Here is a 17500-nt window from a genome sequence, read left to right as displayed (position 1 = left end):
AAGAATATCCTGGAGTCATGTCATTTCTCTTATAAAGCCGATGTCAAAGGATAAAAATAAAGATGTAATCATTTGGCTTCTCCGTTATCGCTCGTCAATATTGAGGAGAGCGCCCCCCCCCCTCTTCCCCCCCCCCCCTCTTCCCTCCCCTCTACCGATGTCGCAATGTGAGCGCTCACAAAGAACTCTTCATAAATGCAAGAAAAACTCCTTAGCTCTATCCATAACGGGTTAACGACCATTTTTCAGGATTTTACTGAAATGTCAAACCAACACATAAAATATAATTCATACCGTGCTATACAATACATAATTTTGTTGACCAAAACACGCCGTACAAAACAACATTAACAATGATTTTTCTTCAAATTTTGTGATTTATAAAATAAATCTGGATAAGAAAATGGTTGTTGATTGTTTGCATCGTAACGATTGTAACGATTTTCCTACAGTTGGTAAGAAGGGGATAAAACCGACGTACATATTATAATATCAATAGATAGATAGATAGATAGATAGATAGATAGATAGATAGATAGATAGATAGATAGATAGATAGATAGATAGATAGATAAATAGATAGATAGATAGATAGATAGAAAGTGAGCTGGAGCTTTATGAATTTGTATGTATGTTTCTGTTGATGTGTTGATAATATTAAATAGTGTTTCGCACCCAAATAATAATCTAAAATGTAAATTTCATGAGAAAATCTCATTATATGCAACTGTACTGTAACTTTTTTTATTGGCATTATATATATATATATATATATATATATATATATATATATATATATATATATATATATATATATATATCTATATAGATAGATAGATAGTTCGAAGATGACGTCAATCATGTCTTTGTTATTGTTTTTTGCCATCCGCGTTTATGAGTACTTCTCACTAAACTGTATTAACCAGACTATAAACCTTCAACAGTTTTGTGTGTAGGCCAGTTTTACTTCCGGATGGCAATGTTGTGAACTTCTTAGCCAAGTGCATACTATATATATATATATATATATATATATATATATATATATATAATATACCTGATGGGTGTGTGTGTGTGGGTGTGTGTGTGTGCACGCACTCATGTAGTATGACATATGAGAGTATGATTTGGACTCAAAATATATTTAGAGTATAGATAGTTCGAAGATGACGTCGCTTAGGCCTTTGTTATTGTTTTTGCCATCCGCGTTTGTGAGTTGTTCTCACTAAACTGTATTAGCCAAGCGCATACTATCTATAATATTATTAATATGTGTAGCTTAGTTTCATATGGGAGAAACAAAATTGAAGTAACTCGGCTCCTTGTAGTTGGCCGACCGCTTGTTATGAATGGTTCTCACTGAATTCTTGCGGTTGGACTTGGGGTTCGGTACTGCATGTGGTTTTGTGTATAGATAGAATGCGCTTGGCCAAGGAGTTCACGACATTGCCATCCGGAAGTATAACGGACCAACACACAAACTCTGTGTAACCATGAACTTTTATAGTCTGGTTAATACAGTTTATTGAGAACAACTCACAAACGCGGATGGCAAAAACAATAACAAAGGTCTGAGTGACGTCATCTGCATACTATCTATTGGTGCGTTGTGTCCTGCTGGCGGGTGTTTTGAGCATTTTGGACAAACTCACAGCATCGATAGTTATTCCTCACATACAGAGAAGATAGATAAGAATGAAGGGCGATAGGGAGAGATAGATAGATAGATAGATAGAGAGAGAGAGAGAGAGAGAGGGGGGGGGGGCGGGATGAGAAAGGATAAGATTCTTACCCTTAGAAATGAAAAGGGAGGAAATTTGATGTGCAAATCTCATTATCTCATTTTATGTAACTTTACTGTTACACAATTGCATGTTATGTATATAATATGAAGATGTTACTATTTCCGACATAGGCGTGAAAGAACAGAGAGAGAGAGAGAGAGAGAGAGAGATAGATACGTAGATAGAGAGAGAGAGGGGAAGGAGAGAGAGAGAGAGAGAGAGGGGAAGAAGAGAGAGAGAGAGGGGAAGGAGAGAGAGAGAGAGACGGAGAGAGAGAGAGAGACAGAGAGAGAGAGAGAGAGAGAGAGAGAGAGAGAGAGAGAGAGGACCACAGGCTTTCCCTCTCATAGCTTGTTACAGGAATAATATAATATGGAGTATGATGAAGATGGTGAATGGTGTTATAGGGGAATGGTGAAAGTGAATGTTGAATGCACAGAAATTTGCAAATCTCTCACCATTATCGTTCATTTCTCCCATGCCATGACGTCCCATGATACCTTCATAACCTACGTTATCCTGTCCCACTTTTGCATTAGCATCTCCCATCAATATGTTGATGTCTTTCCTTGGCAACTTGTCAATGACTTGTTGTAGCAGACTATAAAATGTATCTTTGTCGTCATCTGTTGCATCATTTGTTGGGGCATAGATCTGTACAATGTTCATGTTGATCTTCTTACTCCGCGTTGTAAAGGGCGCCATGATGATCCTCTCTCCGCGTTGTTCCCATCCTCTCAGTGACTTCTGGGCAAACATGCTTAGAATTATTCCTACTCCCTGTGTATGAATCTCGTCCCCTCTCCCTGAATATAAAATCTTCTCCCCAGACTTGAGGTGTTTCTGTCCGTATTGTGTCCAGTGGGTTTCGCTTACTCCAAGTATATGCAGCCTGTATCTTCTCATCTCAGTCACAACTTGAGAGCTTTTTACTGCTTCATACACGGTGCGAACGTTCCACGACGCAATTCGAAGCTGCTTGTTTGGCGAAGACGTCATCGGGTCAGCAGAGTCCTTTCGGCTTTGTCTGTTGTCCTTCATAAATTCTGTAATTCCAGAAACTCTTCGGTCGCTCAAGATAAAAAAAGGATTTGGTTTGTCTGTATGCGTTTCTGTAACGGTTTGAGTTTAACGGAAAGAGGTGTTAACCCTTTGCCAACCCCCAACCTGGAGGACCAGGTGACTCAAAGATGGGGGAATCACACACCATTAGTCGCCTTTTTTTGTTTGTTTGTTGCTTTAGGTCTCTTCCAACACAATTGAGGTTATATGAGAGACCGCTGAAACAAAAAAAACAAGCAATCTAACAAAAATAGTACAAATGTAAATCAAAATCATAACCTAAAGATATCATAAGCTAAATTATAAATAACCAAGAACAAACAGGCAGAAGATTTACCGGAAAAAAAAATATCCCCTGTCAAAAATACAATCACAAACCAAAGAAGCAGGATAGGCTAGTAAAGAGAAGAAGAAACGACATCACTATTGGATCGTACACCCATGCGAACATCATAGGTATATGATTCAAGGGTGATGCTCCCATCCAACCACCCGCTTAGTCGCCTTTTACGACACGCTGGCTTGGCGTTGGGCTATTCTTGACCCTCTCAGTTGAGGGACCCCGGACACCACACGGGGTTTTGGGGACAATAAAGATATATTATTATTATTATTATTATTATTATTATTATTATTATTATTATTATTATTATTATTATTATTATTATTATTATTATTATTACTATTATTATTATTATTACTATTATTATTATTATTATTATTATTATTATTATTATTATTATATTATTATTATTATTATTATTATTATTATTATTATTATTATTATTATTATTATTATTATTATTATTATTATTATTAGATGCAAATAAATGCTTATCGGGTTAAACTCTTGATATTCTATCACCCACCAAGTGAAATGATTGCACTATAAAATAGCAAGATGACCGTTTGAGTTAAAACAATCTCTAATAAAGTAGAGCCAGACCTCCATTTGGAGAAAGATTATTGATGCAGTGATACAAAAAGAAAAGGACGGAGATGTGAGCACAATGAATATAATAAAATGTATCCAGGCAATTTCCTCATGAACGATGACAGACTATTTATAGAAAAGCATGTTTGAAACAAAATAAAAATTTCTAAAGAGCAGACGTTAGTGATGAAAGAGACGTTAGGATAGGGCGACAGGGTAGAAAATATCCCAAATTATTGAAAGATATGGGTATTCAACTGGAAAACGAAGCATCACTTAGGAATTATTCTAGAGAGATAACAAAAGATTTTATTACAGTTGAAAATAGAACATTTATTCAAGATGACAATGAAATCCTAGTTCCTTAGGGTAAAATTAAAGAAGTTCCAAAATTTGTAGATTATATGTTAGACCAATATGCAGAAACAGAAATGCTGACCTGGCATGACAACGTCATTACATCTGATGAAATTTGGGTAAAAATTGGAGGTGACCATGGGAAACAGTCCATGAAAGTTACACTACAAGTTGTATACATTGACAAACCAAATGCCAAACAAAACACAATAGCGATTGCAATAGCTGCAGTTAGAGACGTACATGAAAACATGGTCCGATTTTTGGAGGGTGGATTGGGTCATGATCTTGCTTGCCTTTAAACACGCACATGGAGAGACAAATCATTGAGGCTTTTTTATAAATGGAGACTACGAGTTTCTCTGTAAACTCTATGACCTCTCTGGTCCTCAAGGTTCATACCCGTGTTTGTGGTGCCTGATCCCCAGACATATATTGAAGGCCGATGCGGCCATCAGCCACCCCAGATCTCTGGCTATGTTATACTCAGACCACTCGCATTATATTCAAGATGGGGATGGGTATAAAAAAGAAGTTTCCAAATACAACAATGCACTCGATACTCCTTTGATACACGTAGAATTAGAAAACATTGCTCCTCCATACCTCCACATTTTACTAGGTATTGTTTTAAAACAACACAGATTGTTGGAGGTAGCTTCACATAATATGGACATGATTAAATCTCAGAATAAAGACACAGCAACACAGCTTGGGATGATGGTAAAGAAGTATGGGAGAAATTGGCAACGTGGGCAACAATTAGAAGAAAAGTTGGAATTTGAAAAAACCGGCTTAGCTTTCAGTTTCAGTGAAAAAGAAGAAGATGCAATCAGATTTAGATAAATGATAAAAAAACACAAAACATACACTTTCTGTGATCCCATACCAAGAACTCACACTTAGGTCAGGCGCTGCCGCCACTAGTTTAGATCCAGTTCTTAAACACCATAGAATTACACCACAGGCTTGTCATAGCAGATCATTTACAGGCAATCACTGCCACAAATATCTTAACTCCAAAGTTTACAAAAATCTTACACAATCAGTCGTAAATATCACACAATCCTGCACACATGATCCCACACTTATCGACCACGCTCACACAAAAGAGCTTTCTTTCAATCTAGTCAATGAGTCTTTTAGTCAGGTATACAGTGCAATCTCACATGCTAAACACATTGGCTAAAACACTATTCCATTTATCCAGGCAATAATAGACACATACACGACAGAATACAGACGACAGTTTCCCAGGACAACCATTCCAAAGCAACGCATACTACAACACCATTGTCTACCATTTATACAACACTATAACTTTGACCTTGGACTATTAGGAGAGCAAGGCACTGAAAGCAGTCACCAATCTATAGCGCAACTTCAGTTAAGGGTGCACGGCATTGCAAATGAGATTGAAAAACTTCACTTTATTTTAGATAGTCACCTCATACAAGTGCCAGCAGTTTTACGCAGACAATCCAAATTAACATGACTTTATTCAAATTCTGTGGTGATTCAAAGATCATTTTATGGACCAATAATAATTTTGTTACTACTTTTCCTGTTCACGAAAAATGAAAACCGGCAAGTTATGAATGTTTGTTACATGTCCATGATGTGATGAACAATTCTTTATTTTTGACACCAACAAAGAAAATTTAATGTTATGAAAAATCAATAAATGTTAAAGATAAGACTTGGTGAGTATTTTGGACAGGAGTCTTATCTTTTAATCCTACAAATGTCAAAAAATATTTGTCGGGCTTATCTAAATCGGACAATTAATTTTTGAAATAATTACTTTAATTTTTTTTAATACGGTAAAGTACACAACTTCTAAGATGTTTTGTAATTAAACTACTGGAGCCTTTGACTCAATATTTTATATGTGAAAATGTCAGACTTTTTGTATACATCTGTAAAAAAAAAGCAATTCTGTAATTTACTCATCTATTGTATAATATGTAATTACAATTAAGGAGAAACTCAGAGCAAAAACCTTCATGCTTCACTGAGTCTCTTACTACCACTGCCATTCGGAAGCACTGGACCGTGAACTAAAATATCGACGTTTTGACGCTGTGAGTATCAAATAATATCACTGATAATACGACACCCGCATTGATTAGTTAAATACCAAGATGGATATAAATACAATTGACACGAGTTATAACAAATACTGCACAGTCACTCGCTTGGATGAACTACACTATAGCAACTTGTTCCCTTGCATTCGGGTTACGATAGATGTTGACAACCATACATAACAAGGAACAAAAACAACGTTATCCAGAATTAGCATATTATTCCAACAGAAATTCACCTACCCTTATATATTATCAGTAATAAAATACTCAAAACCATGTTGGAAAATATAATTTTCTATTAAACTGGTCAATTGTAAAAAAAAAAATGCATTCTCTTTGGTTCGACACAACATATTTTGTTTTTAATTGTTGAATAGTGACGGCAAAACACCATCCGACAGAGAAATCTCATAGTTTGAATATTTTTTAAAAAAACATATTTTTGTATTCTTTTTTTATTTGTTATTTGGTGGGGGGGGGGGGTCTGTTTATTATGGGTTTTTTTTTTTTGGTTTTTTTGTTGTTTTTTTTTTTTTATTTTGTTTGCTTGTTTGTTTGATTTGTTTTGCTTTTTTATGTCTAAACTTATCTTAAAAGAATTATTAATAAGGTAAAATTTAAAATACATTGGTTAAAGTCAAAGCAAATATTCAAATTCCTTTGACGTGGTCTCTGATATGGATATATGTGATTAAAATGATTATACTGACTGTTAAAAGAAAGAAATAAAATCTACAACCAGAAAACAAGTGGTACAATTCCTCATGATGGGTAGTGATCGACGTGTACCTATATGCAAGGTCTGACATCCTAAAGCAATTATGGGCCTAGTTTAACGTTATTGTAATGGACAATATTTGGCGTCATTTATTTTAGATTTCCATTACAATAATAAGCCCATAATGAATTGGGTTATCAGACCTGCAAATAAGTGCACGTCGGTTGTGATATATTTTGGCAATGTTTGCATTTGATGCCTCATCTTTCATTCTGACATATCTATCATCTAAATGTAAAATCTTTGCCGATGATACTAAGCTCTATGGAGTAGCTAATACAGAAGAGGAAAGAAAAATCTTACAACAAGATTTGAAAAAGCTTGAAGAATGGTCCGAAATATGGCAGATGGAGTTCAATGTAGATAAATGGGCAGTTCTTCACCTAGGAAAAAACAACAGAGAAGCAAACTATATAATGAAAGAAAAACCCCTGCAGAAATCAAATGGGGAAAAAGACCTAGGAGTATTTATTGACAGGAAGCTAAACTTCAAGAAGCAAATTCAAGATGTTCAATCTAAGGCTGGTAAAACATTCGGAATAGTGAAAAGAAATTTCAAGAATCTGAAAACAAAACACATGACTACCATATACAAGACTATGGTTAGATCAAAGCTGGAATATGCCAACTGTATATATGGTATCCGAAGTTTGAGGGAGACAAAGACTGTTTGGAAAGAGTGCAAAGGAGAGCAACAAAACTTACCACACATCTGAAACTGAAAGACAAAACCTACTGTGAGAGATTGAAAGAATTAAATCTCCCGACCTTAAATTACAGGAGAAGAAGAGATATGATCCAAACATATAAAATAGTAAAGGGAATAGACAGGGTAGAGGCAGGATTTCTTAAACCAAACAAGAACATTCAGACACGAGGAAACAGCAAGAAACTGGAAAAAGAACGTTTTAAAACAAATGAAAGAAGGAACTTTTTTTCATCTAGAATTGTAAATAACTGGAATAAACTGCAAGAAACCACAGTATCAGCAAAAAAAATTGAATAAATTCAAAGCAGAGTTGGAGATAAGCAACATCCTAGGAAACAAGTTCAATTATAAAAATTGGTCCAATCATTAATAGATGAGGAGGAGCGAAGGAGACTACATCAAGTCTAAAAGCTCTATACAGAGGTATCCGGGTAGGTAGGTATAATCTGAAGAAAAAACACGCATTTTAAATTTTGGTCAGAAAACTCGTCCTTCAAATATCGATCGATTAAAATCACCCTTCTCTTGGCAAAACTTTGAAAACTGATACCTGCGAAGTCCCAGGATTGAGGATTTTTTTTCCAAGATGAGCATGATTTTAATCGATCCCTGTTTGTAGAACCAGTTTACTGGCAAAATTTTTAAAACGTGTTTTGTTAATTCAGAATACTGTACCATATGATGCATAGCAGCTGAATTATGTATTTCGACATCTTTGTTTCCAAATTTTTTAATAATAATAGTCCCTGACGGACGTGTACTAGTTTATCTCACGTCATCCTTGTTTTGTTTTTGAATATTTTTTTTTTTGTTTCATGCTGGTTTATTTTATTTTATTTTTTTTTGGGCTTGTTTTCAAGGGTTTCACGGCGCTTGCGTCCCATTTAGGTCAGTTCAGGGCCAATTTAAAAAAAAAGAAAAAAAAGGTAGATTTGCGATTGAAAGTCACGAGAAAAAGTAACTTAAAGGGAAATAGTTCAAACAGGGAACAGATGTAAATTCCAAGAACATACTCTCCGAGCACTTAGTTTGATATCACATTAAATTTTCATCCATATAAAAGCAAAGAATTCCACCAAGTGGAATACAGTAAAATGAGTATAAACCATTATATAAAAAAAAATAACAATGCATAACAGATTGATATACAAGGGAAAAAAATACCACTTCCCAAAAACTAACACTATACATTTGACTATATCCCTTCCAGCCAAGGACTCCGGAAAGTGCCCGGGATAAGCGCCAAATAATTGCAAATTACAATTAACTACACCTTTACCTCATGGAATATATTGTTTAGACAAGATGCTAATCTCTTTGGTGTACTGAAAACAAAAACAGCAATAAGGGGAGGACTTCCGCAGTTTCACAGCACTTTTATTATATTACTTAATCTTTCAGCTATTATGGACTTTCAGATAGATCTAGTTGCAATGACCAATAAATATCACTATTTAATTTAAGATAAGTTTCATTTTCATAAGTGGTGTGATTTTTATAATTTCAAAAACAATTTGCTGAGTCGGTTTTCGCTTAGTAAAGGATCTCACCCCGAAAAAAAAATTTTTTAAGGGGGGGGGGGGGAGAGGGCGGGGGGTCTCACCCAGATAATGACAAAATAAAATCTCTTTGGTCGCGCTGTGACACTAAGGAAGTCCTTCCGAAATAAGTAGGTAAAAACGATCATTTCCCCTTTGAGATTCATGTCAGTTTTAAAATGTGCCTTAGATTGCGAATCGAGTGGTCTACAAATCGTATCACCCACCCCAACCGATTCTTTAATTGAATAAACATGCACATGTCATTTATTATCACTAATATCACAAAATCAAATCATACTTCAATGCTTCTTTCCTCCCAACACGATGGTCCGGATGGCAAACTGACCGGTGTCTATTCTTAGCACTGAATGTCCACTGTCTCTTTTTCTACTACTACTACTACTACAAAACGCAATACACGCCCTCCTTCGGGGTAGTTGTGTGTTGCCACGAGGTGTTGTCATACTAAGGAATCGTGACATTTATTTATTTTTATTTTCAAAATAATGTCTTTTCCAAAAGCTGTGAATGGGAGCGATCTATATTCAGCCTCTCCTGCAACGAATCATCAATTTCAATGGAATTGTGTGTTATTACCATGGCTTGCTGAATACATACAGATAAACTAGAATTAGAATGGCGGACTCTCTAGAATCTCAACATCATTCACTAATTTTTTAAAAGAGACGAAATTAAAAGGTGCAGCGTCACTTCATCAACACAAAAAGAATAAAGTTGACGTCACTCAGGTCTTTGTTATTGTTTTTTTTTTTTTTTTTTTTGTGAGTGTTTTTTTTTTTTTTTTGCCATCCACGTTAATGAGTAATGCTCACTAAACTTTCTTAACCAGACTGTAACCAGCCGTTTAAGTTACACAAAGTTCTGTGCTGGTCCGTTATATTTCCGGATGGCAGTGTTGTGAGCTTCTTAGCCAAGTGCATACTACCTTTATCTAGTCATAAATGCTCACAAACAGAAAAGCCGGCTGGTTCAGCCGAAACCATTTATTATTATGCTTACTGCTCATCTTTTAGATCTTACTAACAAAACGTAATCACGCTGCTTTGTTGATAAAAATTGTGAACAACCCTAAGGGTCAAGCTGATCAGAGAGACCAATAATTTAATGGGAGCGATCTTTTTCATGTTTTCGTCCAACCTAGTCATCGATCACATGATTTGTTTCTGTACAACGATTGGACATTTCTCATTGTATGTAAACACGCTGCTTTGTTTATGAAGGTTGTAAACATACCCATGAGTCATGCTGAGCAAAATGACCAATTGTAACGTTATACATTTCTCAAACTGTGAACACTTTTCACTATGTAGGTCATTTTGAGCACACTTTGCAATGTGACCAATGACCTCGAGCATATGGAAATGTAATATAGATCATGCCCATTATGTTGAAAATTTCAGAATGTTGTGAGGACTTTTCATGGTGTGGACTATTTTTGTACGCATTTCGCTGAATTTTCAATGACCGACGCACATGAAAATAAGCTACACAAACCGTTTAGTCTCAATGGGAGAGATCTATAGATAGTTCGAAGATGACGTCACTCAGGTCTTTGTTGTTGTTTTTTGCCATCCGCGTTTATGAGTAATGCTCACTGAACTGTATTAACCTGACTATAAACGTTCATGGATACACACAGTTATGTGTGTTGGTCCGTTATACTTCCGGATGGCAATGTTATGAGCTTCTTCGCCAAGTGCATACTATCGATAGATAAAATGCGCTTGGCCAAGGAGTTCACAACATTGCCATCCGGAAGTATAACGGACCAACACACAAACTCTGTGTAACCATGAACTTTTATAGTCTGGTTAATACAGTTTAGTGAGAACAACTCACAAACGCGGATGTCAAAAACAATAACAAAGTCCTTAGTGACGTCATCTGCTTACTATCTATAGATAGTATGCGCTTGGCTAAGAAGCTCATAACATTGCCCTCCGGAAGTATAACGGACCAACACACGAAACTGTGTGTATCCATGGACGTATATAGATAGTATGCAGATGACGTCACTCAGGCCTTTGTTTTTGTTTTTGCCATCCGCGTGCCATATATATATCGTTTAGTAATTGTACGTTTCTCTCTCTCTCTCTCTCTCTCTCTCTCTCTCTCTCTCTCTCTCTCTCTCTCTCTCTCTCTCTCTCTTCGCGGTCTTTTATAGTTCATCTCCCCCTCTATCTGTCATTTAGTTATGCCGGACAAAAAAAGAAATCAAATGGGAAGAAGAAGAGGGGGGGGGGGGAGGGGAGGGGGAGGAGGAGGAGGAGGCGGAGAAAGTAAGGAGGCAAGTGATATTTCAATATTTTCACTTCATAACGGTAATACTAATACAGTCATTGCCGATTAATTTGATGATGAAAAAATGAATGATGCAACTTTGATTAATACCGTGATTAAATGAATGGTTAGAATTTTGGAGGGGGGTATCTGATGATGATGATGATGATGATGATGATGATGATGATGATGATGATGATGATGATGATGATGGTGATGAGGTGAAGGGGATGGAGGTTGATGAAAAGGAGGAGATGAGAAGGAGAATTGTATTGATGGTGTTAAATATGGTAACTTACAATTTCTCGCAAGATGATGTTGATGTTGATTGAGAGGTGAGCTTTTTTAAAGAATTAAGATAAATAGACAGAGACGCCAATTTTAAATTTGGCTCACATGAGTTTCAGACACCACTCGTAGGAATTTCAATGCCGAAAGAGGAATTTCCGCACACAAGAAAAAGGAATTGGAATGGTATTTGGCATTGTGTTTACGTTTTGTTACGTTTGGTTGTAGTAGTAGTGGTAGTGATGATGATGATGTGGTGGTGGTTGCAGTAGTAGTGGTAGTGATGAAGGTTATAATTCTAGTGGCAGTGATGATGATGTGGTGGTTGGAAGGGGGGGGGTGTCCTTGAAAGAATTTGCCTCACCGGAATTTGACGGAAGTTGCCCGGAACCCGGAATTTTTTGCTCCAACCAGAGTTCTGGCATCACTGAATAGACTACCAATGACAATTTCATTTTGATGTGTACAAGTACAAGACCATCCGGTTTTGTTTTGACTCAAGGCAACAGTTCAAGGTTTCGCTCGACGGCAGATGATGGCTTAGATGACACTATAGTTTTTAAATTACCTTTAAATTATTTTTCAATTGCTAAATTAGATTTTAAAAGATACACACAACAAACATCATGGTGGGATTGGCAATCACAATGAATATATATCCATGAACAGAAATATTAACAAACGACGCGATAAATTCATTGTATCAACAGGTAATCCAGCGTAACTGTGGTGTGTAGTAATGTGTACACACAAACTTTGTTGACAATCAAATATCGCGGGGTTTTAAATTTTAAGCCCAGCAGAGAACTCGCGCAAGTCGGTTGGACAGGCCCGATACTATTTTTAAAGGCCCTGGCTTCGTCCCATATTTTGTAGCGAATTTGGGCACTTCGTGAGCAAAAAAGAGGCCCAAAGATTTGTGCGGGATAGTCATTGCTAGAAAATACTAACAAAAGAGTGAAAATGGAGAGACTTTGTGTGGGTAAAAATTAACATTTTCACTCTTTCGTTAGTATTTGCAAGAAATGATTGTCTCAGATAATAATTTCTTGCCGTAACTAAAATTTAGCGGAAAAATATCAAACGGTTATTATGTACCAGTTAACAATTTCTTCCGGTAACCGACTTATTCCGATGTAGTAACTTTCACTGTTTGATTCGGATTCGTATTCATTCCAACGTCACAATGGCTTCTTTTATCACAAAACGGCGCTCTAATGCTGGTAAGTGCTTTTTATTCGCTTTGCAAAAAGTATACATCATTTTATTTCAGTACCTACCTAACTGCTTAATTGGTATTCTAACTTATATTCCTTTGTCCAGACGTATTGATGGCTCGTAATAACACCTCAATGGGCGATGGCTCTTCAGAGTCAGATAATGACACTCCATTATCAGATATACAGCGATTTAAGAATGGGAGTGAACAATTGTGGCAGCAGATTGTCGAATGCGAAATAAGAAGCAAAAGAATAGAAGTTGTTTGTCGCCTTCAAACAACCTTGAGTCATACGCTGCCACTTGTGGCACTGAAAATAGATTATCGCAAGAATGTCTCAGTAAAAGCTGCCACCGTGCGTCTCTGATTATTACTACAGAGAGGATCTTTGATCTCATATTATGATATTACTTTCTAACTTACTTTTGTAAAGATTTAATCTTTTTGTAATGTATATTTTTTACAGTTCAATACGAGCCATTATTTGGAAACGGGGACTCTGACACCAGTATGTCTGATCTTGATTACAGTGTCAAAGATCCAAGCTATGATGTTACCAAGTATCCTGATTTCGTTGAAAAGAAGAAAAAAAAAACACTGGCCATCTCTGTCATCAACAAAATGAATGTGAACAGAATCACTGGTGTCATTCAAAAGAAACTTGCCGTTGATCCTACACTCGAAATTGGACCATCGTCACCACAGGAAGATACAACCGTTGAGAGCGATGGTAATACGATTCAATAGTCTGATGTCACACCGCCCGGCAACGGCGGCCATCTTGGTTCTAAACAATGAAAATCATTACTTTTTATTTTTCATGCTGGCTAGAACTTTTCACATGCCTTGTGATCAGAATGTGTCCTAATCAAATTTATGGGGTTTTTTTCCCCTCTGGATACGCTTTTATGCTCGTTGGAGAAATATTTCATACGGGCGTCCGCCATTGTTCCGATTGTTTAGAGCCAGTGTTATTAAGTTACCATGTGTCTTTAGGAAGGAAGTGACGTTACGACTGTTGAAGAGTATTATCGCAAAAGACGGCATAATCATGATGAATGGAAGAGGAATGTAAGAAAAACCCTAAGCGCCAAGGGGCTAGAACATAGAGATTCAACGGGAAAGGTCAAGCCTAAGAAAGATCCTACACTGGTTGATTGTAGTTTGTGCAAGTTTAAATGTTCTGATAGGATAAGTGAAGAACAGAGGAATATATTGAACAAAGAGTATTGATCATTGGTGGACTACAGCAGAAAAATGGACAACTTAATTTCAAACATCGACAGCATGTATGCTGAACGAATAACGGTTGACAATGAGAACAGAAAAAGGAAAAGATCAAATTCAAAAGCATACTATTTCATGCAAAATGGTTCTCGCCATCGCGTGTGCCAAAAATGTTTCAAGACCACATTAAATACTAGTCAAGGTCCAATTGACAATCCGTTACAAAGGCGAGGGCAGAGCATTCAATTGGTCTGATAAAAGAGGTGCTGCGGAGTCATGGAACAAACCTCCAGAAGGTAAGAGACAGGCTGTCAGGAATCACATCAAATCCTTCCCCTGTGTAGAGAGCCACTATACCAGAAAGAGCACCAAAAGGAAATACATGTACCTGGATATCAATTTGACCATAACCAAAATGTATGACCCGTTTGCAGAACATATACTAAATCTAAAGAGGAGGTGCCTGTTTCTGAAAAAATATACCGAAAGATATGTTGTGAGGAATTCAATCTCTCTTTCTTTAAACCCAAAAAGATATTTGTGCCAACTGCTACAGGTTTAATCAACTTACCTCATAAGAAACACACCGAAAAGAATAGGAGCACCAAGCCCACTTAAAAAGATACAAAGACTCGATGATTGCCAAACAGTTGGATAAAGACAAAAGCAATGTGGATGAAGAATTAATGAGCGCTTCTTTCGACCTGCAAAGTGTGCTTCAACTTCCTTTCAGTAATGTATCTTTGACATATTACTCAAGGAAACTATGTGTCTACAGTCAAACGAAATTGCCAGTTGCGTCCATCACTGGTTACAGCAATTGCCAAGACACATAGAGGAGGTGTCATTAATCGGACACCTGTTCTGGGCAAAATCGGAACCAACAGATTGCAGCAATGATGATGATGATGATGATGCAGGACGCAACCAAAAATTTGAAATGCATCACTCATAATTTCCTTGACAGTGGACATTCAATGATGGAGGTGGATAGCATGCATTCTGCAATAGAGAATGAACAAAAAATCATCAAAACATTCACTATGACAGACTGGCAGTCGATTTTTGTGTCGTCAAGGAGAAAAATCCTTACAAAGTGAAGGTTCTTGAACACACCGATTTCATCGACTTCAAAACAGCTGCTGATATAATGATAACAAACAGGAAGATAGATGAGAACGCCGACAGTGTGAATTGGTTACTTGTCAAGTCATTTCAATTCAGGAGAGTTTTGCCTCAAACACTTTTGTACCGGTACTCTACGATGATGATTTTAAGTGTATGAGAATAAATGGCGCCCGCGCGAAGCCCATAAATACTGAGGAGATTGTTCTTGTTCCTGCTTATAAAAAGCAGCTCCCTATATCAAAAGCAAAGAATAACGACTTACTCAAACTTTGCTCTGAACTTGTCATACCAAAAGAAATTCACCCCTGGTATAAGACGCGCCCTACTGCAGACAATATAAATCATTTGGCCCCTGAACCTGGAACTGAAGACACTGACGAAGTTGCATTTGATTGAATGGAATTGCACTCATATCATGTTATGCCCTCTTTTCCTCCTCCTTCTCCTCCTCCTCCTCCTCCTCCTCCTCCTCCTCCTCCTCCTCCTTCTTCTTCTTCTTCTTCTTCTTCTTCTTCTTCTTCTTCTTCTTCTTCTTCTTCTTCTTCTTCTTCTTCTTCTTCTTCTTCTTCTTTTTCTTCTTCTTCTTCTTTTTCTTCTTCTCCTCCTGTTATTCTTATTCATCTACCTCTTCTTCTTTCAGCGCTTTCGGTTTTGTTTGTTTTACGAAACCCGACAATATCCGACAAAGTTATGGAAAGAAAGTAGGCAACAGTGGGGGAGTGAACCCGAGACTCAGGGAAGTGTACACTATTGGAGAGTAAACCTAAGTCTACGGTTTTTTGACGGGTTTCGTAAAAAAGTAATTGCTTCATTCTCGTCTGGTACCCAACTCCCATAGTCCGGCTTCATTTTCCAATGGTATCCATCTTCCATAGTCCTAGGTTCATTTCCACTGATATCCTTTTCTCACAGTCCCAGGTTCACTCCCAACCGGTGTGCACTTCCCCGAGTCCCGGTTCATTGCCCAATGGTGCCCACTTCCCATAACTTTTGACAATTTCGGTAGTTTTCGAAATAAAAGTACATTCTGAGCTCACTGTCTACTGGTATCAGCCTCTCGCAGTCCCAGGTTCAATCCTCATCGGTGTCCGAATCCCAAATTCACTCCCCACTGCTGCCTGCTTCCCATAACTTTGTCAGGTTTTGGCGGGTTTCGTAAAAAAGTAATTCCCCCTCCCCCTTGGTATTTCTTTTTTACAAAATCCAGAGTCCCAGGTTCACTCCCCACAAGTGTACAACTCCCTGAATCTCAGGATCATCCCCCACTGTTGCCTACTTCAATAACTTTGTCGGATATTGCCAGGTTTCGTCGGGTTTCGTAAAAAAGTAATTGCTTTAATATGAAACTCGCTGAAACCCGCCGAAAACCAGAGTCTCAGGTTCACTCCCTACTGGTGTACACTTCCCTGAATCTCAAGTTAACGCCCCAATGTTGCCTACTTCCCATAACTTTGTCGGATATTGCCGGGTTTCGTAAAAAGTAATTGCTTTTATGTGAAACTCGCTGAAACCCGCCAAAACCATAGTCTCAGGTTCACTCCCCACTGGTGTATACTTCCATGAATCTCAGGTTCACTCCCCACTGTTGCCTACTTCAATAACTTTGTTGGATATTGCCGGGTTTCGTCGGGTTTCGTAAAAAAGTAATTGCTTTTATATGAAACTCGCTGAAACCCGCCGAAAACCAGAGTCTCAGGTTCACTCCCCACTGATGTATACTTCCATGAATCTCAGGTTCACCCCCCACTATTGCCTACTTCCCATAACTTTGTCGGATATTTCCGGGTTTCGTAAAGAGGTAGTTGCTTTTATGTGAAACTCGCTGAAACCCGCCAAAAACCATAGTCTCAGGTTCACTTCCCACTGGTGTACACTTCCCTGAGTCTCAGGTTCACTCCCCATTATTTCCTACTTTCGATAACTTTGCCCCATTCTGTTGGAATTTGGCGCATTTCGTAAACAAAAAGTAATTGTTTTTTTTTACAAAACCCGCCGAAACCCAGACCCAGGTTCACTCCCCACTGGTGTACACTTCCCCGAATCTCAGGTTCACTCCCCACTGTTGCCTACTACCCATAACTT

General features: G+C 37.5%; 1 protein-coding gene across 2 annotated transcripts in view; it reads right to left on the bottom strand.

Annotated features, from left to right (window-relative positions):
• The window catches only part of LOC144976822 (putative inorganic phosphate cotransporter), a 64138-nt gene extending 52198 nt beyond the window's left edge, over positions 1-11940 (bottom strand). The window contains exon 1 of one of the 2 annotated variants that reach the window (XM_078921305.1): positions 11856-11940. The gene's annotated coding sequence lies outside the window, so the exon portion shown is untranslated. Of the gene's footprint in view, positions 1-9553; positions 9718-11855 lie in introns of those variants that run through there. The other variant, XM_078921303.1, reaches the window with a different exon arrangement.
• Between the last annotated feature and the right edge of the window lie 5560 nt (positions 11941-17500).

This window comes from Berghia stephanieae, chromosome 7 (assembly GCF_034508935.2).
Source record: "Berghia stephanieae isolate SIO BIC M18660-M18661 chromosome 7, UCSD_Bste_1.3, whole genome shotgun sequence".
Taxonomy (NCBI): Eukaryota; Metazoa; Mollusca; class Gastropoda; order Nudibranchia; family Aeolidiidae; genus Berghia; species Berghia stephanieae.
This window is presented reverse-complemented; position numbering and strand designations above follow the sequence as displayed.